The sequence below is a fragment of the Pseudophryne corroboree genome, assembly GCF_028390025.1.
Source record: "Pseudophryne corroboree isolate aPseCor3 chromosome 7 unlocalized genomic scaffold, aPseCor3.hap2 SUPER_7_unloc_7, whole genome shotgun sequence".
NCBI lineage: Eukaryota > Metazoa > Chordata > Amphibia > Anura > Myobatrachidae > Pseudophryne > Pseudophryne corroboree.
In genome coordinates this window covers 298,009-304,156 of record NW_026967616.1, presented here as the reverse complement: position 1 = coordinate 304,156, position 6,148 = coordinate 298,009, and the positions used below count along the sequence as shown (strand labels likewise).

General features: G+C 39.3%; 1 non-coding gene across 1 annotated transcript; it reads left to right on the top strand.

Annotated features, from left to right (window-relative positions):
* Positions 1-3,180: 3,180 nt before the first annotated feature.
* On the top strand, positions 3,181-3,254 carry TRNAS-ACU (transfer RNA serine (anticodon ACU)). Its single transcript has one exon. It is a non-coding gene; the product is annotated as a tRNA-Ser (tRNA).
* Positions 3,255-6,148: the final 2,894 nt, after the last annotated feature.

Genomic DNA, 6,148 nt, shown 5'->3' with positions numbered 1-6,148 from the left:
AACAAATTTGTTCTCTGAAAAGTGTCCACAAAGCCAAGTCTCTAATTAACACCTTTGTAAGGATGGTTTTTCACCTATTACTAAATTAAACTTGCTTCATTGGAAAGGCAGCAAGATGCATCCTCATTTCAATGTCTACTGAAATAATACGGGTTGACACCAGGAAACATTAACGCCACTGCATCCTTGCTGCTTTCTCATGTGGAAGTCTGTTTAATGTGAAAACAAGGTGATATCTAATTAGCACACAGGTAAGGAATTAAGAAAATCTTTATTTAAGGGTGAAGATGTTTCTCACAAAATCGTTGCCCCAATGCATCATTGAAATTCAAGCTGGAAAGATGATTTTAATATATCACTTGTACATTTTGTATTGCTCTTCTGGTGACAATGTAGTTTGTTTTTGTCAATTACCCTTTTAATAATAGGGTAAAGAAAATTAAGTGGATTTTTTAAAATAAAACTATACTGTCAATATACTATTAAAACAAATTAAAATGGTAAAAGTTATTGTACTTTAAGTAAAAATAAAAGAGCAAAAATATCAATCCCAGTTTTGATTACTTAAATTAACAAAAAAAAATGCATATAGCAAAGGATAGTTTCAATCTGCCTACCTCTGGGTTATGGGCCCAGCATGCTTCCATTGCAGTACTCTGCTGCACATGTAAGTGCAAGAGATCCTGAAGCACTCACTCATCATGGGAAAGTACCAATGTGTTTCTTCGTTGGTTGATGGAAGAAACATCTTACAAAAACTCTCCAGATTATTGACTTTTTAAAGTTTTTCTAGGAAACGTTTTAGATGAATGCTTATTAGCCTTTGTCAGTATGTACTTTTGCAAAGTGTCTCTGTGGCGCAATCAGTTAGTGTGTATGGCTATTAACCAAAAGGTTGGTGGTTCAATCCCACCGAGGGACATAATTGACCTTGTTATCAGATTTTGGTGATCTTTAAGTAGACAAGTCAAAATTTCAAACCCCCTCTTATGGTGTAGGGTACCTGGCCTTCTCTGATGTAATCAGAGTTTGATTTGATTCAGTGATTTTATAAAAACAGCTAGGAAGCACAATTTAGCAGTGGGTTGCAGAGAAAAAGAAATATGCTGGCAAAAAAATCCAATTGAGTGATTAAACAGCTCTTCATTTTCTGGCTTTATTTTTATGCTAACAAATTTGTTCTCTGAAAAGTGTCCACAAAGCCAAGTCTCTGATTAACACCTTTGTAAGGATGGTTTTTCACCTATTACTAAATTAAACTTGCTTCATTGGAAAGGCAGCAAGATGCATCCTCATTTCAATGTCTACAGAAATATTACAGGTTGACACCAGGAAACATTAACGCCACTGCATCCTTGCTGCTTTCTCATGTGGAAGTCTGTTTAATGTGAAAACAAGGTGATATCTAATTAGCACACAGGTAAGGAATTAAGAAAATCTTTATTTAAGGGTGAAGATGTTTCTCACAAAATCGTTGCCCCAATGCATCATTGAAATTCAAGCTGGAAAGATGATTTTAATATATCACTTGTACATTTTGTACTGCTCTTCTGGTGACAATGTAGTTTGTTTTTGTCAATTACCATTTTAATAATAGGGTAAAGAAAATTAATGGATTTTTAAAAGAAAACAATACTCTCAATATACTATTAAAACAAATTAAAATGGTAAAAGTTATTGTACTTTAATGAAAAATAAAAGAGCAAAAATATCAATCCCAGTTTTGGATTACTTTAATTAACAAAAAAAATGCATATAGCAGAGGATAGTTTTAATCTGCCTACCTCTGGGTTATGGGCCCAGCATGCTTCCATTGCAGTACTCTGCTGCACATGTAAGTGCAAGAGATCCTGAAGCACTCACTCATCATGGGAAAGTACCAATGTGTTTCTTCGTTGGTGGATGGAAGAAACATCTTACAAAAACTCTCCAGATTATTGACTTTTTAAAGTTTTTCTAGGAAATGTTTTAGATGAATGCTTATTAGCCTTTGTCAGTATGTACTTTTGCAAAGTGTCTCTGTGGCGCAATCAGTTAGTGTGTACGGCTATAAACCAAAAGGTTGGTGGTTCAATCCCACCCAGGGACGTAATTGAACTTGTTATCAGATTTTGGTGATCTTTAAGTAGACAAGTCAAAATTTCAAACCCCCTGTTATGGTGTAGGGTACCTGGCCTTCTCTGATGTAATCAGAGTTAGATTTGATTCATTGATTTTATAAAAACAGCTAGGAAGCACAATTTAGCAGTGGGTTGCAGAGAAAAAGAAATATGCTGGCAAAAAAATCAAATTGAGTGATTAAACAGCTCTTCATTTTCTTGCTTTATTTTTATGCTAACAAATTTGTTCTCTGAAAAGTGTCCACAAAGCCAAGTCTCTGATTAACACCTTTGTAGGGATGGTTTTTCACCTATTACTAAATTAAATTTGCTTCATTGGAAAGGCAGCAAGATGCATCCTCATTTCAATGTCTACTGAAATAATACGGGTTGACACCAGGAAACATTAACGCCACTGCATCCTTGCTGCTTTCTCATGTGAAAGTCTGTTTAATGTGAAAACAAGGTGATATCTAATTAGCACACAGGTAAGGAATTAAGAAAATCTTTATTTAAGGGTGAAGATGTTTCTCACAAAATCGTTGCCCCAATGCATCATTGAAATTCAAGCTGGAAAGATGATTTTAATATATCACTTGTACATTTTGTATTGCTCTTCTGGTGACAATGTAGTTTGTTTTTGTCAATTACCATTTTAATAATAGGGTAAAGAAAATTTAGTGGATTTTTGAAAGAAAACAATACTGTCAATATACTATTAAAACAAATAAAAATGGTAAAAGTCATTGTACTTTAAGTAAACATAAAATAGCTAACATATCAATCCCAGTTTTGGATTACTTTAACAAAAAAAATGCATATAGCAGAGGATAGTTTCAATCTGCCTACCTCTGGGTAATGGGCCCAGCATGCTTCCATTGCAGTACTCTGCTGCACATGTAAGTGCAAGAGATCCTGAAGCACTCACTCATCATGGGAAAGTACCAATGTGTTTCTTCGTTGGTTGATTTAAGAAAATTCTTACAAAAACTCTCCAGATTATTGACTTTTTAAAGTTTTTCTAGGAAACGTTCTAGATGAATGCTTATTAGCCTTTGTCAGTATGTACTTTTTGCAAAGTGTCTCTGTGGCGCAATCGGTTAGTGTGTATGGCTACTAACCAAAAGGTTGGTGGTTCAATCCCACCCAGGGACATAATTGACCTTGTGATCAGGTTTTGGTGATATTTAAGTAGACAAGTCAAAATTTCAAACCCCCTCTTATGGTGTAGGGTACCTGGCCTTCTCTGATGTAATCAGAGTTAGATTTGATTCAGTGATTTTATAAAAAACAGCTAGGAAGCACAATTTAGCAATGGGTTGCAGAGAAAAAAATATGCTGGTAGAAAAATCCAATTGAGTGATTAAACAGCTCTTCATTTTCTGCCTTTATTTTTATGCTAACAAATTTGTTCTCTAAAAAGTGTCCACAAAGCCAAGTCTCTGATTAACACCTTTGTAGGGATGGTTTTTCACCTATAACTAAATTAAACTTGCTCCATTGGAAAGGCAGCAAGATGCATCCTCATTTCAATGTCTACTGAAATAATACAGGTTGACACCAGGAAACATTAACGCCACTGCATCCTTGCTGCTTTCTCATGTAGAAGTCTGTTTAATGTGAAAACAAGGTGACATCTAATTAGCACACAGGTAAGGAATTAAGAAAATCTTTATTTAAGGGTGAAGATGTTTCTCACAAAATCGTTGCCCCAATGCATCATTGAAATTCAAGCTGGAAAGATGATTTTAATATATCACTTGTACATTTTGTATTGCTCTTCTGGTGACAATGTAGTTTGTTTTTGTCAATTACCCTTTTAATAATAGGGTAAAGAAAATTAAGTGGATTTTTTAAAGAAAACTATACTGTCAATATACTATTAAAACAAATTAAAATGTTAAAAGTTATTGTACTTTAAGTAAAAATAAAAGAGCAAAAATATCAATCCCAGTTTTGATTACTTTAATTAACAAAAAAAATGCATATAGCAGAGGATAATTTCAATCTGCCTACCTCTGGGTAATGGGCCCAGCATGCTTCCATTACTCTGCTGCACATGTAAGTGCAAGAGATCCTGAAGCACTCACTCATCATGGGAAAGTACCAATGTGTTTCTTCATTGGTTGATGGAAGAAACATCTTACAAAAACTCTCCAGATTATTGACTTTTTAAAGTTTTTCTAGGAAACGTTCTAGATGTATGCTTATTAGCCTTTGTCAGTATGTACTTTTTGCAAAGTGTTTCTGTGGCGCAATCGGTTAGTGTGTCCGGCTACTAACCAAAAGGTTGGTGGTTCAATCCCAACCAGGGACGTAATTGACCTTGTTATCAGATTTTGGTGATCTTTAAGTAGACAAGTCAAAATTTCAAACCCCCTGTTCTGGTGTAGGGTACCTGGCCTTCTCTGATGTAATCAGAGTTAGATTTGATTCAGTGATTTTATAAAAACAGCTAGGAAGCACAATTTAGCAGTGGGTTGATAGTGGGTGACTGAAGCATGTATGAGTGGGAGATAGTGGGTGACTGAGGCCGGGGTGACTGGGAGATAGTCAGTGACTAAGGCAGGGGTGATAGGGATATAGTGGATGACTGTGGCAGGGGTGACAGGGACAGTAGGAGACTGAGGCAGGGGTGACAGGGATAGTGGGTGACTGAGGCAGGGGTGATATGGAGATAGTGGTTGACTGAGGCAGGGGTGACAGAGATAGTGGGTGACTGGTATAGTGGGTGACTGAGGCAGGGGTCGCAGGTATAGTGGTTAACTGAGGCAGCGGTGACTGGGAGATAGTGGGTAACTGGGGCAGGGGTGACAGGGAAAGTGTGTGACTCAGGCAGGGGTGATAGGGAGATAGTGGGCAGCAGATCACTGCCTTGCTGACAGCAGCACATCCCTGCTTCACTGACAGCAGCACATCCCTGCCTCATTGACAGCAGCACATACCTGCCTCACTTATAGCAGCAGATCCCTGCCTTACTGACAGCAGCAGATCACTGCCTCACTGACAGCAGCAGATCACTGCCTCACTGACAGCAGCAGATCCCTGCCTCACTGACAGCAGCAGATCCCTGCCTCACTGGCAGCAGCAGATCCCTGCCTCACTGGCAGCAGCAGATCCCTGCCTCACTGGCAGCAGCAGATCCCTGCCTCTCTGGCAGCAGCAGATCCCTGCCTCACTGGCAGCAGCAGATCCCTGCCTCACTGGCAGCAGCAGATCCCTGCCTCACTGGCAGCAGCAGATCCCTGCCTTACTGACAGCTGTATATAGGGCCTAATTCAGATCTGATCTCTGCTGTGCATATTCACACAACAGGAGATCAGGTCTGAAGTGTGTGTGTGTGCTGGTGCCGCAGTGCACCGGCACATGCCAGAGATGCGATCAGCATCTCTGCCCAGTGAGCGCCTCTGCCAACACATACTTATCTTGCATATGAGATCTCTTGATCATAAAGATAGTTCTCACAGGGTGAGGTTCATCCATTACATTTTAAAGTAGGAAGGTACAAATTACATATTCAAATTACATATATGTGCTGGATTCAAATGTTTTCCCCCCTTCCTTTCTCAATTGTGCCCATCAGCAGCTATTCTAATGTTGCTGCCAATGGGTGTGACACATTCATTTCTTCTGTGGGGTACACTGGACTCCACAAGGATTCACATTGGGGTGTAGAGTAGGATCTTGATCTGAGGCACCAACAGGCTCAAAGCTTTTGACTGTTCCCAAGATGCTCAGCGCCCCCTGCTCTATAACCTCGCTTCCATGAACAGGGAGCTCAGTTTGTAGTTGGTGCCTTCAGTAGTAGGCCACTTAACAGGGGGCTGCCTCAGGCAGCCTATTCTTAGCTATTAATTTTGACAAGAAAAGAAGAACTTTTTTTATAAGAATCTACAAGGGCTGCAGCAGGCTAGGTCTAATAGACATCTTTACTGCAGCTCCATCACTCCCAGCGGCGCAGTATACTCCCGTGCCCTGGTTGCTGGGTCACTGCAGCGGAGGCTCCGGTTTCTTCCTAAGGTCAGTCACACACACACCGCCCTCCGGGA